Source organism: Rhinopithecus roxellana, chromosome 4 (assembly GCF_007565055.1).
Source record: "Rhinopithecus roxellana isolate Shanxi Qingling chromosome 4, ASM756505v1, whole genome shotgun sequence".
Lineage (NCBI taxonomy): Eukaryota > Metazoa > Chordata > Mammalia > Primates > Cercopithecidae > Rhinopithecus > Rhinopithecus roxellana.
In genome coordinates this window covers 32,148,722-32,169,996 of record NC_044552.1, presented here as the reverse complement: position 1 = coordinate 32,169,996, position 21,275 = coordinate 32,148,722, and the positions used below count along the sequence as shown (strand labels likewise).

At 39.4% G+C, this 21,275-nt stretch overlaps 1 protein-coding gene and 1 long non-coding RNA gene across 2 annotated transcripts in view; one reads left to right on the top strand and one right to left on the bottom strand.

Annotated features, from left to right (window-relative positions):
- BTBD9 (BTB domain containing 9) overlaps nucleotides 1–21,275 on the top strand; it is a 487,969-nt gene that overhangs the window by 142,317 nt on the left and 324,377 nt on the right. The gene's annotated exons all lie outside the window — the stretch shown is intronic.
- Nucleotides 18,946–19,881, bottom strand: LOC115896824. The gene is made up of 2 exons (XR_004056709.1): nucleotides 19,692–19,881; nucleotides 18,946–19,409 (listed from the first exon to the last, which is right to left on the bottom strand). It is a non-coding gene; the product is annotated as an uncharacterized LOC115896824 (long non-coding RNA).

Below are 21,275 nucleotides of genomic sequence, written 5' to 3'. Positions count from 1 at the left end.
AAGTGACAAAAAGCAACTGTGAATTTAGTTCTGGTTTTAATAAATTTATGTTTTATTCATCACAGCAATATCTATGGACATTAGATAGAAAATTCACTAGAAAATGAACACTCTGTTTTATACTTTATACATTTGGTCTTCAGTCAGTGCTTTGTACCCATGGAGATTTGCAGAACCCTTGCAGATACATCTGTGCTTGGCCTATGTACCTGCCATGCCGCCTATGACCCACAGGTTGGGAACTGAATTCACTCATCTGTTCTTGTCACCAGTATTAAAGACATCGAGTGATGGATTTGTTTTGGGGTTATTTTTAAGCCGTTAAGACTTCTGATGCCTTCAATTAAGATGGCCAGGTATCATAAAGAATTTATGCATGCGCTTCCGGGGCTTCTGGTTCTCTTCACTGTCCTTATCTTGCTAAGAGCAACAGATAGGCATTTGCAGATCAAGCACTCTCACCCACCCTGTAAGATGTTGCTCAGAGTTAATGGAAGAGAACCGTGTTGAGAGAGTTAATACTGAGTTAGAGAAAAGTAGAAGTGTAGTAATAGTGCAAAGGGAGGAGTGAGAAATTAAATGGTATCTTTTTAGAAGTCTGCCTTATTGCAGTCTGCATTGCTCCTTGGGGATTTTTCTACTGAGTACAAGAAAATCAGCAAGCGCTTTTTGAAAAACCCAGATGAAATTACTGCCATAAATTTTTTTTTTCATGGTATAAAACCCTTAATTTAGATGGGGAGGGTTTATTACCAGTGTTTTCTTGGCATGGCTAAGTTCAATTAATTTCAGATGACAAGCTCCAGGTCCCCCCTACTACCACCCCTCTGCTGCCTTTTCCTCCCCCCTCCACCCCCAATACATGGAAAATATAATTTGTTATTGGTTTGCCTTTGGCTCTGGAGACCTCATTAAGGGCCCGAGAAAGAGATTCTATCTCTCTTTCTTTGACATCTTTCTATTTTCTGCTGGATTCAGACCATTTGCATTGCCACATGTAAAGTATGTGTGGTGTATGTGAGGGGAAGGTTAGCAGACAGGTAGTAATGATTATACCTTTTAAATATTGATTTGAAATGACTATTGCAAGTTAGGAAATTGTTAACTGCAGTATTCAACTAAGATACGGAGCTCAGCTTAAGATGATGTCTCTGAAAAGAATGTGGGTACATTTAGACAGGAAAACTTATTCAGCTGCTCTGACAGTTCACATGTAACATACCTGGTTGTTTGAAAGCAGGAACAAGATGTCAACAGAATATTGTATTTACTCACAGTCCTAAGACATAGCACGCTGCACCTTCAAGTTCGTGTTCCTATCAGAATACTGTGAGCAAATGAGGGAAATAATCTATGGTGTTTTGTTTTTCTCTGCATGGTAATATAGAATCTATTGTAGTGTGAATAAAATGAGTCACAAGAGATTCATTACTGTTTGTGAAGTGTGCTGTCTGTGTCTTTCTGCATGGGATTCTTTATTTTACTTACAAAGCAGATATAAAAATTAGAATTGAGATGATAGAGAATATATATTGCATAAATAAGCAATTTAAACAGAAGTTTTACCATTATAACAAATAAATACCCTGCTTCAGAGGTTGGAGATTAGAATCCTGTTACATTAAACGCTTGACAATTAATTAGCTATTGTCTATAAAGTTCCCAAGATGACAAGTTACTTAAATACTATTATTAGGAGTAGCTGGATTAGTAATAACAGTGTTCAAGTGCCATGGGCAACAATGAGGAGATTTTAAAAATAAAGAGAAATGCATGTGATCACAGTCAGAGTGATTTGTGTGCTGAATGCAGAGCGGGCGGTCCCTGGGAGCAGTGTTTTCTGAGACTGCAGTGTACAATGGGCAATACTTGGCAGTGTGCTGAGGAGGATGAGATGAAAGTGCTTAGTTTGTTAATATTTTTTCTCTGTTTTTTTTGGTGTATTGCTTAACCTCTTGTCAAAATAGTGTTCACTTAGCAAAATTAAAGAGAAAATAAGAAAGCTGACAGAAAATAGGCTCAGCAAAAGACCAAGTATCAAAGATGAACCTCTAGAAGTTGCTGACAGGCATTGTTTAGAATCCAGTTATGTTAGATCATTCATTACTATGGCTTTTTTCTTTTAAATGGCACATAATTGATGTGGATAAAAATGTGTGGGGATTTAACTTGATTGTACAGGTTTTTGTTCTGTGGAATTTATATCTTTAGGGCTCCATTTGTTTTGAATGTAATTTTGTGAGAAAATCAACATAGAACCGAGGTCTGCCTCAGTATCAGTTGGGGTGGGGCGTGGGGGATTACCAAAGTAGAGGATATCCAGCATCCTTGGTATGGATAGCGAAGCTTACAAGAGGAATGGTCTGGGGCTTCTTGGTTTTCAGAATCAAATAATTTTGAAATTGGATGGTGTGTAGAAGTAGTGGTGCTCACCACACATTTCGTGTATCCCCTGATGTTACCCAGCCTTTGTTGCTGTTGGGTTTGGGCTTTGTGACTTGCCCAGGCCAATGAGCTGTGAGTGGAAGGGATACAGGGCTCTTCTGAGCCAAGGCATTTAAAAGCTAGTGTTCCCCTTCCGTCCCTTTCTGGGTTGCTTCTTGCTTTGTATTTTTTTTAGTACTAGATAGAAAAGATAGAACCGAGGCCAAGGCCAAGGCGGGTGGATCACCTGAGGTCAGAAGTTCAAGAAAAGATAGAACCGTACAAAGTTTGAAATATATGTGCCTCTAAATAATGAAAGAAATGTAGCTTATGTTATGTAGAGCTGTTTAGTACAGTCTGTGTAGAAATATGCTTAGCATTCTCTTGCCCATGAACATGGAGTGTGGACAGCAGACTCCAGCTCTGGTGTTGTGACTCATCCTTGATACCTCACCAGTCCTTGAACAACCTAGTTGTGGAAAAACTGGGATAGGTTGGATTTGGTTTTAGATATTATAGACAGGTGCCTCAGGCAGCTGATTTTATACAGTAAACCACTTTTGTAAATGATCAGATTTCTGTGTCTGATAATTTGTTGGGAATCGCTTGGATGTTGGTTGTGCTAGAAATTCTTATTAATGTGAAAGACACTTTATAGTGATTGTTTCCATAAAGCCAACAAGATTCAAACATAACAGTATTGAGACCAACGGGCATCTCAGCCTTACGTCCATTTTTCAGCATGCCTAACACACATTATTCTTACTAAATGCCTCTTTCTATAAACCTAGCTGTTGCTACCTCAGTGGGTTGCTTGCAGTTTGACTGTAGCCTAGCTTGCTTAATTAAGACTTAAAATAATACCTTCAGTTCTGCCTGGGACTTGAGAGAATAGCCAGCTCTGAAGCCTTTGCTTGCTGTAATGGTTGCTCAGTAGTTGGAGTTTTGTAGCAAAAAGGTTTGGAAATCCACTACCATACAGTGGTTTTTATTGTTAATAGGTCTAGTTGTAAGTAGTCATCCTTTTTGACATCAGTTCCTTCTTGCTGAATACTTTATTCTTCTCACTTTTCTTTTCCTCCCCCTTTGTCTTTTCTGCTCTCTCCTTTCCTCCCTTCATTCCCTTTCTCGTTCTGTTTCTTTCCATATAATGAACTGGTAAATTTGCAAAAAGGGACTCCATACTGCTGCCATGTGTAGGGTCCGGGAAACCTGATCATTTTGAAGAGCTAGCCCGTTCTAACACTATGGTTAGGAAGCATCTTACTGAATGTTGCATCTTTTGTGATGCATGAAATGCCAGAGAAAATACAACTTGGGGAAAAAAGTGTATTCTTGGGACCTGCATTAGAGAATATAAATCACAAATCAATATAAAGTTCAGATAATACTAGATCATATACCGCAACTGTATGTGACAGCAATGGGAGGTGGGAAGTCCCCTCCCTGTGTGCATGTTGAGAAATACACTGTTTTTATTTGGTACAGTTGCATATTCATTTCTAACAGACTGCATCCTAAAAGAATTGGACTTTTATAGATTCCATGAATATTCAGAGAGTCACCAAAACCAATTTTGTCCTTTACCTTATGTGTCTAGACCCATCTGTCATTTGCTTGCTAGATGGTCGTAGTTCTGTATTGTGACATTTGCCTTTTGAGAAAAAGGTATTTCCCGTGTTGATAAGGGGGGATGCTGGTACCTTTGCTCCCCTGCTTGAAAGTTTCTACCCTCAGGGTGGATCTTGGTGAGAGCATGTGTGTGTGGCTAGGCCCTGGCTACTTTGCCGTCTAGCACCAGCTCTCTTAAGCTTTTAGGGCATTGTTTTAGACACTAACGAAGCAAGGGAAGGCATGATGGCTGTTGCCACTAGTAAGTCATCAGGGTACTTGGCAAGCTGGCAAAAGCTAGAAGCCTTATTCATTTGCATTTTAATTGGAATGACCATTAGCCAAAAGCCCGACTTTTAAAAATTGTCCATGGAATCCTTTTTCCCTTTACCCTCTCATTTTCCTGAAGCTGATTTCCATCTCAATCTCTCTCTCTCTCTTTTTTTTTTTTTTTAAGAGACAGGGTCTTGCTCTGTTACCCAGGCCGCAGTGCAATAAAGTGGTGTGATGATGGCCTGCTGCAGCCTCAACCTCCTGAGCTCAAGCAGTCCTCCTGCCCAAGCCTCCTGAGTGGTTGGGACCACATGTGTATGCCACCATGCCCAGCTAATTTAATTTTTTTTTTTTTTTTGGTAGAGACGGAGTCTCCCTGTGTTACCCAGGCTGGTCTTGAACTCCTGGGCTCAAGCAGCCCTCTCACCTCAGCCTCCCAAAGTACTAGGGTTACAGGTGTGAACCACTGCACCTGGCAGATTTGCATCTTTAGAAAAATGTGTTTCTGAACATTTAAAAACTCACGTGTCTTTGATACACTGTTTTTTTTTTATTTTTTTATATTTTTTATTTTTTTAAAAATTTATTTTATTTTATTTTTTGAGATGGAGTTTCGCTCTTGTTGCCCAGGCTGGAGTGCAATGATGTGATCTCGGCTCACCACAACCTCCACCTCCCAGGTTCAAGCGATTCTCCTGCCTCAGCCTCCCTAGTAGCTGGGATTACAGGCACGTGCCTCACGCCTGGCTAATTTTGTATTTTTAGTAGAGACGGGGTTTCTCCATGTTGTTTAGTCTGGTTTTGAACTCCCAACCTCAGGTGATCCACCCACCTTGGCCTCCCAAAGTGCTGGGATTACAGGCATGAGCCACGGTGCCTGGTGATAAACTTAGAAATCTTACATCTCCTTTAATATTATTTAAAATATTATAAAAAGTAAGAATTTTAATAAAAGAAGGTAGTGACAGCCTGACAAGGATGCCTTTTCTTTCCTTCAGTCATGTGAGTCGTGTGAAAGTGGGGCTGGCTTGCTTGCCCCAAGTGTTTTTCCTGTTCTTGCCAGTGATAGAGCACCGAGGAGGTCACTTTCACATCAAGCCTCTTCAGCTGCTTTGTTTTCATGGTCACAATGGGCAGAAAGCCTGCTTTGCAAATGTTGTGTATTTTATTATAATTTTGAAAATGCTTTTTTAGATGACACCTGTGCCCATCTCTTCCCTCCAAAAGATTCTGATATGACTCCCATACCATTTCTCCCCACCTCACTGTTCTTAATACTTAAACATGAAGAGAGAAACAGATGAAAGTAATTAAGATGAGATAAGTAAGACATTCTTATTCATGAGCATATTCTGTCTGTCTGCCACCATCCCCATGGGGCTATGTTATTGCACCTCCTCTTCATTGTCTTACCCCCGCTCCAGATGCACCTGCACGGTCCTTTGAACCCTGTCCTCCAGTCATGCTTGGATAAGAGGAAGCCAGCCTCACTGGTTCCATCACAGTTCTAACTGCTCTGTAGAGTCATGTGGTACCTTAAGTAATACGATTATGTATCGAAAAGCTGGGTGCAACCAGTAGCATATAAGCACGTAACAAATGCCAATTCTGTTCCTTTTCTGACCCTTTCCAGAAATCAGTGTTTTTGCTTCCAGAACCATCTTTGGGTCTTCTAATGTATAATAAAGAAGGACAGGCTTTTTATAGATGAAATTTTGAGTGGGTTTTATTGATTCACCCATGTGACTCCATACCTGCTAACTCTGGTTCCAGTCCTCCTTCTGGTGAAAATAGGTCTTCTGCATTCTTTTGTTGGTAAGAATAGATGGAGAAGATAACTAACATTCTTTGAAAATCTCCTATGTGAGTTTCAGGCAGTCAGACTTAGTATTTCATTTGCATCATTACAATGAATCCTCACCACATCCCATGAGATGGGAACAATTATCGTCATTTCGTAGATGAAGAAATGAAGCCCAGAGATGTTATTTTCCTATTTCGGTCTGTAGCAGTGGAAACAAGATGCAAGGCCAGAGCCATTGTTCTTGACATTATATAGAGTTGCTTTTGTTGGTTCCAGTGAAAGGAATGATTCTTTCAAACATGCTTAAACTTTTCTATTTGGGTAGGCAGAAAAGGGAAAAAATAGCTAATCATTATTAGCCTTTTGACAATAAACTCCCTCATTCTACCTAGTAACTATTTGGTGTAGGATCTGGGGCAATGCTTGTGGGCACCAGATGCCTTGCAGTTTTTATTTGACCAAGAATATAATAAGTGTTTACTCTATGGCAGTAGTTATTAAAAGTGGAATTATGATCTCTTTTCATGTGAGAAGTCAATGTCTTTTCAAGAATAGAAATATTTTAGATTGGCCTAAGGGAGCTTTTCTGGTAACCTGCAAAGGTAACCAAAGGGTCATCTTTTCCTCCCTCCACAGAAAAATATTTGGATCCATTTTAATAAGGAGTTGTAATAGTGAAAGAATATGCATACAGTGAAATCTTTTATACTGTTATTTAAAAACAGAAATGTTCACATATAGAAAAAATGGGTAAAAGATATGCTTTACAACTTTGAACTCACCATATGTGCTCATCATGATGTTTATCAGGCAAGATAGAGTTCCATAATTTGTATAATCTTACCCTGGATTTTGGATTTTAACACTTAAGAATTCATTATTACTACTCTAGTGCTGACATTCGCCATTATCTGGGGCTTATAGAGAATTCCCTGTCATTGCAATTGTCTGTGTCCACATTAGGTTTGTTTTATTTTGTTTCGCTTTGATTTCTTTTTTACTTTTCAGAATATTTCTGAGGAAAAACAAATCAGATTTGAATAGAAGAATTTTAATTTGATGAGGGGAATTTGGCAATAGAAAGATGGTTTGATATTGAAAATACGTGCTGAGATAAACAATTACATTAAAAGAGAAAAGAAAAGAAAAAGCTAATGTTATCAGCTTAACACCATTCAACATGAAAAGATTTGCTACTGAACTGTCCTTTGAAACTGCATTTCAAAATTTAGCCACTGGAGGGCGCTGTGCTACTGCAAACCACTTATTAAAGTCAGAAGTCATCAAATCTCTTCATTTTTTCTTCTCAGTAAAAAGATAAAGGATTTATATTCTTGTAATGTCAAATCAGTTCATACTTAACATTCAGCCTTTAGCTGTGGAAACTTGTTTGAATGACAGTAATGGCTTCATTTCAAGTTATTTAAATGTTTAATGCTGTGTAATTTACTCAAATGTGTGTAATCCTTTATTTAACTAGATGAAAATAATATACTGTTAACATTGTTTTTAGCATTAATTAATGTGACTAATTAAAGTTAAAAACACTAAAACCAATTTCCCTGTTTTGTTGCATGATGAGACTGTAGAGAGTTTTCCTCTGGCCCAGTCTGGTTTGGGTTCAGTGCTCATCCCCCCACAGCTGGCTCCATCCCCACACGTATCCCTGATGTTTTTGTAGTTAATTTGATTTCAGTGTACCAACGGCTACTCTTGGTAGCAAAACTGACTAACTATAGTTCCTTTTCCTTCTAAATCTGTCTTTGCAATGACAGGAATCTCCTAACATCACTTTGTTATTCCAAAATGAATATAGCAATGATTGAAGTCACTAAATTACCACCAGCACTTAAACAGAGAGAAAAAAGACCAAAGCACGTGCTGACATCACTAGTCCTGGCAATAGGAGATGAGTGATAACTCATTTTCCTCAGGAAAAGGGAGGGCCTCAGTATTCCTGCCCAAAGACCCTGTCAGCACAAACATCGTTGCCATTCACTATCAATAATAAGGAAAAACAAAACCAAAAGCCCCTGCTGTTTTCGAAGCCTTAGTCTGGTCTTGGAAATTGAGTATAAGTCAAAACCAGGTAACACGTTTCTGACCGCCTGTGTGTACTGCTGTGATGTGTTACATTAAAACTACCTATTACGGTTCTGTGTTTGTAGGCATAAATAATTATTTCTCATTAAACATAGCTCCTCCAGGGTTTCAGAGAAAGGAACATTTTTACCTAGTGTAATTGTTGATAAATATCCTTTATTCAAAGTAATTGGTAGGTTATAGCACACTTTCTTATTATTTTAAACTCTATGGAATTTTTGTGTATACATTGGACACTTTTTTTTTTTGCTTTACTGAGTAGTATTGAATGGGCAATTTTTTAAGGGTTAAAAATGCACAAGTATCTCATTTTTAGATCAAATTCTAGATTAGAATTATCTAGGTTTTAAGAACAGCTACAAACAATTTGCCAACTCCTTCACATAGTATTTTTTATCATCATGTAATTTTTTTATGCAGTGGTGCTATCTTATTTTGTGAATGAAATCTTAAATCGAAAGTATACATTTAATTTAGAGCAAAATGCAATTTTATTATTATTTAGCATATTGACACTGTTTTTTGGTTTATCAACAATTAAAAAAAAGAATTTATATGCTATTTGTGCCACATCATAATTTTCTTTACCATAAAATGTCAATATTCTACATACACACAAAATAGTTCTCTCAGTTGATTAAAACAAAGTCATCAAAACAAAAAATTATATTTATTCTTACATGTATGCCATGTAGCACTTTTAGGAGATGAGTTTATGAAATTCATGGAGGAGAGGATGATGTAAGATTAAAAATCATTATTTTAGTTGCTTTATTCTTCTCTTTTAAATTCGTAAATAACACAGGTGGCCTGTATTTTGAAAAGAGCCCTTTCCTCCATTTGAACTTTTTAAACACTGTGTTAGGTAGTAAGTGTAAATATTATCTCCGTTTTATATTGAAGGAAATGGAGCCATAGGAAGATGAAAATTACTTTCCCAAGATCATAGAAATAGCATGGGCTAAAGCTAGGGCTGAGCTTCAGTTACCTGCTCCTGGTCAGTGTTCCTTCCTGCACATCTCCCTCCTTTAAAAACTTGGGGTGCAGTCCTGAAGGGGTGCTGTTGAACCCTGAATGGAGACTGTGAACTGAGATCCCAGGAAAGGCCTTTGGATGGAAAGGCTGGTCTTTGTTTTTTTGTGTGTTGTAAACTGACTTAAGCTGTTTCTGTGGGCCCATTTTCTCATCTCTACAGTGGGACCCGGTTAATCTTTTTTCAGTTGTATCCACAACAGAGTAAACAATAATGGAGTTTTAATTTATTGAGAACTTTGAGCCTGAGGGTAAAAGCTATTTGTAGTGTAGTTTTTGCCCTTCTGTGTTTTTTGGAAAAGGAAAGTTACTCTTTTGTTTTTATTTACATGAAAGACAGCAAGCTTGAAAAAAGAAAGTATTGGAAGTGAACAGATTAGGCATCCTTTATCACAGAAACACAAGGAAATATTACTTTAATGATTCTTAATACACTCCATAATTATTCTTAATACACCCTGTTGGACCTGAAAGACTCGGGATTTGGTTTTTTTCCTTCGTTGACTCCTTGCTTTGTGGTTTCTTCTCATTTGAGAATGAGATTTTTTTTTTTGTAAAGAATATATTTATTGGTGTGTGATAATAGATAGGCTAATTTTTTAAAGAGATGCAATGTCATCAGTGTTTGACTGCTAAGATTAAATTAAACCATAAATTAGGACATAACATTTCCTAAAGACATTTTATGTTTTAATCAGTGCTAAAATGGAAAGGATAAATAGCTACTAAAGTAGCAACAAAGTGAAGAAAACAAACAGGTGTTACTACTTAATTTATGCAAGAAAAAATAATTGTTAAATACACATAAATAAATACTAGTTAGTTAGCAATGGTAGGTAAGGGCTTTAGCTCATTAATGTGATTTCTCATGACCCTGTGTCACCTGGACGCAGGACTTTGTTGGTGGCCCCCACAACACAATGCCACTATTATGAAACTAACACCTTGCCTTTCTTGCCTTTTCTTCAAAGCACATATTATTATTTCACAATATTGTGTTTACAGGTATTTCCAAGGGACAGAGGACATCACTTTCATCTCTACTGCAAGCCTGCCAGACTGTCTTGAGACCATTTCTTCTCCTGTGCTTGAGTTTCGTTGTCTTTCGTGCCTTTTGTTTTTATGATCTGATCTATACCAGCCCTCAAAGAGATCTCTCTCAACACGATGACCCGCATGAACAGCTTTTCCCTCTTCCCTCAAAACTTGCACCACTTTTGTCATCCACATCCCTTTTGGATCTTTTTATTCTGGCGTTTATGCCCATATCCAACATTTACAGTCCCCCACTGGCTTAGAGGAAGTCACAGTCAGATTACCTGGTGCCATTTCTGGGAAAAATCTATGCACTAAAATTAAGCCCTTTTCCGGTTTTGGTTCTCTGCTGCCTTTGACCTTCCAGATCATGCTGATTTACTTGAAATAAATTCTATAAGCTACATGTCAAAAGGGCTGCAAGTTTTCTCCTGTCAGACATTTGTTTTTACCTTCTCTCACCTTCTTCCCTCTTCTCATTGACAGGTCTCTCTGGGGTTGTGGATTCTGACTAGCCTGGAACATCTAGCACTGACTTCCCTTCTTTCATGTGTCAAATAAGAATGAGCATTAGAACTGGATGTGTTGGCCAGGCGCAGTGACTCACACCTGTAATCCCAGCGCTTTGGGAGGCTGAGGCAGGTGGATCACCTGAGGTCAGGAGTTTGAGATCAGTCTGGCCAACAAGGTGAAACGCCATCTCTACTAAAAATACAAAAATTAGCCGGGCCTGGTGGTACACACCTGTAATCCCAGCTACTTGGGAGGCTGAGGCAGGAGAATCACTTGAACCTGGGAGGTGGAGGTTGCAGTGAGCCGAGATTGCGCCACTGCGCTCCAGCCTGGGCAACAGAGCAATACTCTGTCTCAAAAAAAAAAAAAAAAAAAGAAATAGATGTGTCTTTTGAGATTGTAGTGTCCACAACTTTCATTTTATTGATAGAGGGATATGGTACCCAGAGAGAATGGGAGATTTGCCTAAGGACTTGCAGCAAGCAAGCAACAAACCCAGGACTAGCATCTGGGCCTCCTGACTCAGTTGTACATTTGGTAGTGTTTCTACTCCACATTCCTTCCATCTGGCCACCACTGAGTGGAACCTCTGCAGATGATGCAGGTTTGGGGGACTTATACTGGCTGCTTTTTAGAAACTAATAGGTCAGCTTTGGTAGATCATCCCTTATTTGGCATTACAAAGGACAAATGCAGGGGATTTGACTAGCTGGAAATGCTACATTTCTGGATTAAAACAACAACAAATTAAAAAGACAAAATTAAAAGGCAAATGGCATAGTGGGAAACATACAATATTTATGATAGAAGAAAAGGTTAAAATCTTTTCTGTTTGACTCTTATCAAAAAGAAGATGAACACCTCAGAAGAAAAATGAGAATAGGACATGTGACATTGGGAATAGACAAGTCACAAAAGATGGCATATAAATAAATGCCATGTAAAGAAAGGATTGACGTCAGTGTGAAACAAAGAGAAACCATTTCATGCTTGTTAAATGGAAAAATATTTTGAATAATGGTCATAGTCACTGTTGGTGAGGGTGAGGTAAAATATTCTTTCTATAAGCTGGTCCTAGAAGTTACAGAAATTATTATACATATACACAGTGGAATTGTATAATGTTAAAAGGTTTTAGGAAAATGTACATGACACAAAAATGCTGATGTTAAGTGAAAAAAATGTTATAATTATTTACTTATTTATTTTTGAGACAAGGTCTTCTCACTCTTGTCACCCAGGCTGGAGCGCAGTGGCACAATCATAGCTTATTGCAACTTTGAACTCCTGGGCTCAAGTGATCCTCCCACCTCAGCTTCCCTAGTAGCTGGGACTACAGGCATGTGCCACCATGCTCAACTAATTTTTAAATTTTTTTGTAGAGATGGGGTGTTGCTATGTTTCCCAGGCTGGTCTCAAACTTCTGGGAATATTCTAATTTTTCAAATGACATATGTGTATCTGCATTTTTAAAAAAGCTGTAAGGGCCAGGCACAGTGGTTCATGCCTACAATCCCATCACTTCGGATCACTTTGCAGATGGATCACTTGAGCGCAGGAATTCAAGACCAGCCTGGACAACACGGTGAAACCCTGTCTCTATGAAAAATACAAAAATTAACCAGACATAGTGGAGCATGCCTGTAGTCCCAGCTACTTGGGAAGCTGAGGCAGGAGGATCCCGTGAGCCTGGGAGGTCGAGGCTGCAATGAGCCCTGATCATGCCACTGTACTCCAACCTGGATGACAGAGTGAGACTCTGTCTCATAAGGAAATAATAAAATGTTGAAAATATTTTATTACTGGATGGAGAGATTATGAATAATTATTCTCTTTAATTTTTTTGCATTTCCTTATTGAAAAATAATTTTCATAATGAAAATTCTGTAATGAATGTGTACCACTTTTGAAATTCAAAAAAGCATTATGAAAAAAGAAACATTAATTTTTCTTAACAAAATGGATTGAGACTTCACCTTCAGATCACACATTCTTTGCAGAGCTGCTGGTTTTCATCTGACCTTTTAAAAAAGCTGTCCACCACACCTTGGTTTGCAGAGCATGTCTCTGTAATAACGTAAAGGCCTCATTGGCACAGTGAGAATAGACGTGGCCTAGGGGCCCGGAGACAGGACTGTGCTATGCTGACACATCGCAGCCTGAAGTCATTGCCCCATCCCTGGGTGTTTCTTCATTTACAGAGCTAGAGGGCATTGGCCCATAGTTTCTATACGGTTCCTTGCGGCTCTAAAACTGGATAATTCCGATTCTTCCCCAAGCTTCGCAGCATCTTCTTTTTCTTTTTTTGTCCCCTAATATCATCTCATTGATGCTAAGTTGAGAGGCTAGATCCATTTTTAAATCTGACTCTGGGAATCTTTGTTGTTGATATTAAAAAAAAAAAAATCCCTTGGAAACTTGAAAACCTATAGGGGCTGGGCATGGTCGCTCACACCTTTGGGAGGCCGAGGTGGGAGGATAGCTTGAAGCCAGGAGTTCAAGACCAGCATCACAGCAAGACACTATCTCTATAAAAAATATACAAATTAGCCAGGGGTGATGGCATGTACCTATAATCCCAGCTATTCGGGAGGCTGAAGTGGGAGGATTGCTTGATCCCTTGTCTCAAAAAAAAAACAACCTTTAGGGAATAGCTTTTTCTAACTAGGGACTTTATTATCTATTACACCTATTTCATACTTCGTGCACCCATTTTTAAGATCTAGACCAGAGGTCAAAAACCAATGTTTTTGGTAAAGGACCAGATAATAACAATTTCAGGTCTTGTGGGCTACATAAAGTCTCTGTTACAAATTCTTCTCTTTCTAAACAATACTTTAAAAATATAAAATTTATTTTTGGCTTGCAGGCCATAGTTTGTTATTCAAAACCTTAAAGGAGCAAGAAATTGTTTTAGTCATACCTGGTGATACTTGCAAACTCGATCCCCCACCACCAACCCCCACCTACCTACCTTCCTTCCTTCCTTCCTTCCTTCCTTCCTTCCTTCACTTCCTTCCTTCCTTCCTTCCTTCCTTCCTCTCTTTCTCTTTTTCTCTCTTTCTCTCTCTCTCTCTCTTTCTGTCTTTCTTTCTCTCTCTCTCTCTCTCTCTCTCTCTCTCCTTTTTTCTTTTTCTTTTTTTCAGAGTCTGGCTCTGTCACCCAGGCTGGAGTGCAGTGGTGAGATCTCAGCTCACTGCGGCCTCAACCTCCCTGGACTGAGGTGATCCTCCCACCTCGGCCTCCAGAGTAGCTGGGATTACAGGCATGTGCCATCATGCCCAGCTAATTTTTGTATTTTTTGTAGAGATGGGGTTTTACCACGTTGCCCAAGCTTGTCTTGAACTCCTGAATTCAAGTGATCTGCCCTCCTTGGTCTTCCAAAGTGCTGGGATTATAGGCATGAGCCACTACACCCAACCTCCCCCCACCTAAGATAGGTCTTCAGATTATAAATAAAATAACCCCTCAGAAAGACAGAAGATAATTTATATAATGGATAACCACAAGCACATAATTTTGTCTAGTTCCTTAAATGTCTTTTTAACCAGAAGCTCAAAGATGGAATCTAACTTACGGGACTGTTTTAAATTGTTCTTCATATTGTGTTCTTAGAATCCTAGATTTGGGTACAGATTCAAATAGTTAACTCTCATGCTCTCAGCAGGGCCCATCTAAACTCTCTCTTGTAAACATAAGGGTTAAGCACAGATTTTAGAGTTAAATGGACTGAATTAGGTCCCAGCTTGGTCATTTACCAACTATGTGACCATTTCAAGTTAAAATGAGAATAGTGCTACAAGCATACCCATTTTTGTTACACTTTGCAGATACTGTGGTTTTTTGTTGTTTTGTTTTTACTAACTGAAGGTTGTGGCAACCCTGTGTTCAGCAAGTCTTTTGACCTTATTTTTCCAACAGCATGTGCTTGCTTGTGTGCCTGTGTCACACTTTGGTAATTCTCAATATTTCAAACCTTTTAATTATTATTACATCTATTGTAGTGATCTACAATTGATGATTTTTGATTTTACTATTGTAATTTTTTGAAATGTCACAAACCACACCCATAGAAGACAGAATTTAATAGATAAATGTGTGTATTCTCACTGCTCCATCAACTGGTTGTTCCCCCATCTCTCTCTCTCTTCCAGTCTCCCTATTCCCTGAGACACAACAGTATTGAAATTAGGCCAGTTAATAACCCTACAGTAGTTTCTAAGTGTTCAAGTGAAAGGAAGAGCCACATCTCTCTCACTTTAAATCAAAAGCTAGAAATGATTAAACTTAGTGAAGAAGGCGTATTGAAAGCTGAGACAGGCTGAAAGCTAAGCCTCTTAAGACAGTTTGCCAAGCCGTGAATGCAAAGGAAAAGTTCTTGAAGGAAAGTCCAAGCACTCCAGTGAACACAGGAATGATAAAAAAGCAAAGCAGCCATTGCTGATATGGAGAAAGTTTGAGTGGGTATGGATAGAAGACCAAACCAGCCACAACATTCCCTAAAGCCAAAGCCTGATTCAGAGCAAGACCCTAACTCTTCAATTCTGTGAAGGCTGAGACAGTGAGGAAGGTGCAGAACAAAAGTTTCTAGCTAGCAGAGGTTGATTCATCTTGGAGCTAGCAGAGGTTGATTCATAAGATGAAGAACAGAAGCCATCTCCATAACACAAAAATGCAAGGTGAAGCAGCAGCTCCTTAGGTAGAAGCTTCAGCAAGTTACCCAGAAGACCTGGCTAAGATCATTGATGAAGGTGGCTACACTAAGCAGCACATTTTCAAGATAGATGAAAAAGCCTCCTATTGGAAGAAGATACCATCCAGGACTTTAATAGCTGGAGAGGAGAAGTCACTGCCTGGCTTTAAAGCTTTAAAAGACATTTCTGATTCTCTTGTTAGGGGCTAACGTAGCTGGTAACTTTAAGGTGAAGTCAGTGCTCATTTATCACTTTGAAAATCCTAGGGCCTTAAGAGTTATGCTAAATCTGTTCTGCCTGTGCTCTGTAGATGGAACAACAAAGCCTGGATGACTGCACATCTGTTTACAGCATGGTTTCCTGAATATCTTAAGCCCACGGCTGACACACCTACTGCTGAGACAGAGCAATTCCTCTCAAAATATTCCTGCTCATTGACCACATACCTGGTCACCCATGAACTATGATGGAGCTGTACAAGGAGATGAATGTTGTTTTCATGCCTGTTAACACAGCATCCATTCTGCAGCCCATGGATCAAGGAATCGTGTCAACTTTCCAGTCTTATTATTTATGAAATACATTTTGTCAGGCTATAGCTGCCATAAATAGTGATTCCTCTGATGGCAAATTCCTCTGATTCCTCTGATCTGGGCAAAGCAAATTGAAAACCTTCTGGAAAGTATTCACCACTTAGAGGCCATTAAGAATGTTTGTGATTCGTGAGAGGTGGTCAAAATATTAACAGCAGTAAGTGTAGACTGAAGACATGACTGGATTGCTGCAATCTCATGAAAAAACTTTAATGGTTGAGGAGTTGCTTCTTATGGATGAGCAAAGAAAGTGAAGATAGAATTCTTGAGATAGAATCTATTCCTGGTGAAGATGCAGTGAATATTGTTGAAATGGTAGATTCTAGAGCAAAAGATTTAGGCTGTCACACAAACTTAGTTGATAAAGCAGTAGTAGGGTTTGAGAGGATTGACCTCAATTTTGAAAGAAGGTCTACTATTGGTAAAAATGTTGTCAAACAGCATCGTATGCTACAGATAAATCTTTCATGAAAGAAGAGTCAGTAGATGCAGCAGACTTCATCATTGTCTTACTTTAAGCAGCCACCCCAGCCTTCAGCAACCACTACCCTGATCACTCCAGCAGCTGTCAACATTGAGGCGTGATCCTCCACCAACAAAAAAGATTATGACTCACTTGAGACTCAGATGATTGTTAGCATTTTTTTAGCAATAAAGTATGTTTTAATTAATGTATTAATCTGTACTTTTTTTAGACATAATGCTGTTGCACACTTAATATACTACCATACAGTGTAAATGTAATTTTTATATGCACTGAGAAACCAAAAGATTTGTGTGACTCGCTTTATTGCATGGTCATAAACTGAACCCATGACATCTCCCAGCTATCCCTGTACCTGTCTCATAGGGTTGCTACAAATGTCAAAGGAGATCAGGCTTGTAGAACAGCCTTGGCAGAGGTCTTGGCACAAAGGAAGCACACAATTGATAAAGGATTACTGTTATCTCTTTTTGTTTTAAAAAGATATCCAGTATTCTTCTTTAGGAATTGATTATAATCTCAAATAGTAGCCAATCCCAGGAAGTGTTTTCATAAATCTAACCCACATTTTATCTACTCCAGAACTTTCGCCCAGTCTGCTGAACCTGTAATCCATTTCTTTTTATTTAATCCTTATTAGACATTTAAAAAACAACTAATGATTACCCCTGAAGAATAAAAATATAACACTTCCATAGTAATTCTGGTTCTGGTTTCTTAGGTCTGATTTCCCTGTGCACTAGTTATTACGTCTCACCTTTAGCTTCTGTGCATGTCTGCAGTTGAAGAGCAAAGAGCTGAACACAGGATCCTAAACAAGGATTTCATCGTCATTTCATTTATCCAATGAGTAAAATGTTATACTCAATGTATAACATTTTAGTATACACCCATTATATACTAAACGCTATGCTTGGAAGTAGACATATAGCAGTAAACGAGATTAAGTTGTTGTTTAATGCAGTTTACATTGTAGTAGGAGAGATAGAAAAATGAGACGTAAAGAAATACATATGATACTGACTAGTCATATTTTGACGAAATTGGAATGGGGGAATAAGCTAGCCAGTGGTTGAGTTTGGGGAAGGATCTCTTGAGCAGAACGGTCAGGGAAGGCCTCTCTGAGGAAGTCAATTGAGCCAAAACTTGAATTACAAGAAGTTGGCTATGCAGGAATCTAAGGGAGAAGTGTTCCAGGCTAGTGAACGGCAAGAGTAAAGGCTGCGAAGTGGGAACTAGCTTGGCGTTTTTAAGGAACAGAACGAAGGCCGTGTATGTCTGAAATCTGGTGGGTAGATGGTCTGTAGGGTGTTGGGAGGAAGGTATGTTTAGCAGTGAGGGCAGACAGGTAGACAGGAGCTATGTCCTACAGGGACTTGATAGTGTGGGTTTCTAAGGATGATGGGAAACCATAGAAGGGTTTAAACCAGGTGATGGTAGTTTAGATTTTTGAACGATAACTCTAGTGTGATCTAGTGTGAGAATGGACTATAGGGAAGACCAGATGGCAAGTGGACAAGGAAAAGTGAATAGAAGTGACAGAATTTTCATGGAAGTCTCAAAAAGTCAGTCTTTCAGTATGGGGAGGGGAGATGGGAGTGGACAGTAGGTAACAGAAAATCGACTCCTGGATGTAGCAAGGTAGAGCTTAGTGGTGTCCTTTAAGAGCCATTTCAGTGGAGTCAAGGGAGAAGGGAATAGAGGCTGAGGAAATAGGGGTAGCAACACATGTAGAAGATAAAGTATCACTGGGAGGGGAAGCAGAGAAATGATGAAGAGGTTAGAGGGGGACCTAGGGTCAAGGAAGGATGATGTTAAGGTATGTGTGTGGATTGGAATGATACCACAGGGAGGGAGGATTTGATAATGCAGGAGAGTGGATATTTGCAGGGGCCATGTACCTGATTATGGGAGAGGGGCTGGATCTGTAGCTCAAGGAGAAGATTGGCTTTAGGTAGAATTGAGGTTCCTTCTTTTCCTGTAACAGGAGGAAAGGCAGAGTATGTAGAATAGATGTGCACAGATTGAAAGGGGCAAAAATGGAAGCCTTACCTTCATGGTGACAGTGCTTGTGCTTTGCTGGGTCTTTGTTGTGTGTCATGGCCTCAAGCTTTATTTTTGCTGGTCCACTGAGTTATTTGTGCTATATGTATTCTTTTCCTACCCAGGCCATCTATCTAAGATATAGATCTGTTTACGTGTCTGTCTCCCTGACTAAACTGGCATCTCTTCAACAAGAGTAGTTATCTTTGTATCTCTAGACGTAGCTCAGTGTTTGGCAAGAACTGAGTTGAAGGAATGACAGTACATCAGTAGGAAGGACTCATATAACAGCTACACAAACATGCGGTAGAAAGGAAAGTAATTCAAGAGCATGAATAAAATTAAGTGTTTATATCTTAGAATAATTAATATGATTTCTCTTTTTTAAGTGGAATAAATTGTTACTGATCACCAGAATTGGAGAGTAGCTAGAAGTTTAAAAAAAAAAAAAAAAAAAGAGAGAGAGAGAAAAAGGATCACCTCACTACCATTTAGAAGAAGATGGACTTTTAACAGCCCCTTTCAGTAGGGATGAGTTAGTGCCTGGCATGCTTTGGTGGGAAGCACAGTTCTAGGTTCAGGAGAAAGTGAGTATCAAATGTGTCTGGGAAAAGCAAATCCCAGTGTGATCAGCTTGCTTATGGAAGATTAGTAGGGGTTGAGTGGGTAGAGGGCTTAGGGCAAGAGTAAATGTTAATGAGAGATGGCCTAAGCAGACTTGTGCCAAAACGAGTGAGAACAATTTGACAGGAAGTTCAGCTGAGCATGTGTAGCTCTTCTCCAAATGCTTTCTTCTTGGACTGGGAAGAAACACAACAAAACAAAATAGTTACTTTCCTCTTCAACATTACACAGCACATCCTAAATGAAACATGACTTTCTGAGTTACAAGCTGCCCCTGGCAAAGAGGCTGGTTATAATCTCAGTGTGTGCGCTGAAATTAATGTTCCATGGGCACTCCAGATTTGTGTGACGTACTGTTTAAGTTATATCCAACTGAACTGTTCTTTTAACTGCCTGCATTAAGCATCATGAAATAAGTTGCGCTGAAAGGAACCACCTGAATAAAGAAGCTTTTGTACCTTTGTAAGTCCTCACTGCATGACCCCAGGTCACTGCTGTTGAACTTGGGAGCTTTCTCTCCCACTTTCACTCTCTTGCCTTTAATGGATGGGGGTCTCCACACCAGGTTTTCTTTCTCTGTCATCTGCCCGGTGCTAGCAAGTGGTGCTACGAGCCTCATTAGGGGAGGGAGGGTAGTGTTGAGGCAGGCACTGGCCCCTCCCTCATGTGCCCCGCTTCCCAGAGGCCGATGGGATACCAACTGAAAAGAGGTCGCGAGCAGAGCTGCTCACCCCGGAGTTCATTTTCTCTAGACTCATTAAAATGCTGCCTTCATATTTTCCTTGGATTTTTACTTTTCAAAACACTTTATGATGTGCGGCCTCATTTTATTTTACATTAAGCTGACAACCTAACATCTCACCAAGTATCAACTGGGAATACAATTTTGCACTCACTGTGCTGTGCCATCTTGCCAAGTTTTGTCTTTGTTACTCAGCTCTCATTCAGAAAGGAATTAATTTGAATTATATGATGCTATGGTTGTCTCCTTGAAGAAGGGCTAGATTCCTGCACACCTTGGGAAAGTATCTATCTGTGAATGTACTTGAATCTTCCAGGTTATATGCCATTCTTCTCTCTTCTTTCCCTTTCACATCCTCATGGGCTCTTCTCATGTTAGAATAAATCTTTCTGTTTTGCCTCTCCCTACTCAATGGGATTTCCAAGGGCCCACTGTTTCTGTCTTCACTTCCTTTTACCTGGAAGAAGCTGATACTGATGGAAAGGCATTTTTGAGTCTAGATATAAAGCTCTTTGTTTAAACAGCATTTTTACAAGAAGAGAATTTTTACATTGCCAAAGGTGCCCAGGTGTTGCCTTACTTCCCCATGAGGATTTTGCACAGAGCACACATTCATACCCATTATTCTGTTAGTGTCAGCCTGTGTGATGGCTATATGCTGTCTACCAATACTACATTCTGTTCGGGAAGCCCCAAATCTTGGATGGGCACTGGATCTAAAACTGGCCCTGGAATCATCCACTCAGAGGAAGAAAGAATGAGGTCAGGTGGGGAGTGAGACAAGCAAGTTGTCAGGCTTCTTTTCAGATGGTTCTCAGAGACACTTCTGTTACTTAGAACATTGGGTTTGGTAGGGGGTTTTGATATATTCTGTAGCTGAGCTACAAGCAAAATTAGAGCTTTTTATTTATATACTACTTTGCATGGAGATAGTCTCAGGGTCCCAGTTAAAGCACTGATTTCTTGAAAAGAGTTTGATGTTCCGGCCCATGCTTAATTTAAATGAGAGGCTAAAAGCAGATTGTGTCACCCACCAATGCCCATGTGACAGGACTTGCACCAATCTGACCTACACTTTCACAAGAGCTCCTAAGCAGAGTGCTGTAAGAATATCTGTGGGTCTTCTGCCTTAACTCCAGGAATGGCAGAGATGAGCTACTGTTTATTGAGCACCAAAGGGGAGGTACTCTGAGTGTTGAATGCATGCTGTCTCTCAGCCCACAAGAGCCCTGCAAAGGAAGTGCATTGCTCCCCGTATTTATGGATGAGGAAGCTGAGTTATCAAGAAGCTTGCCCAGAG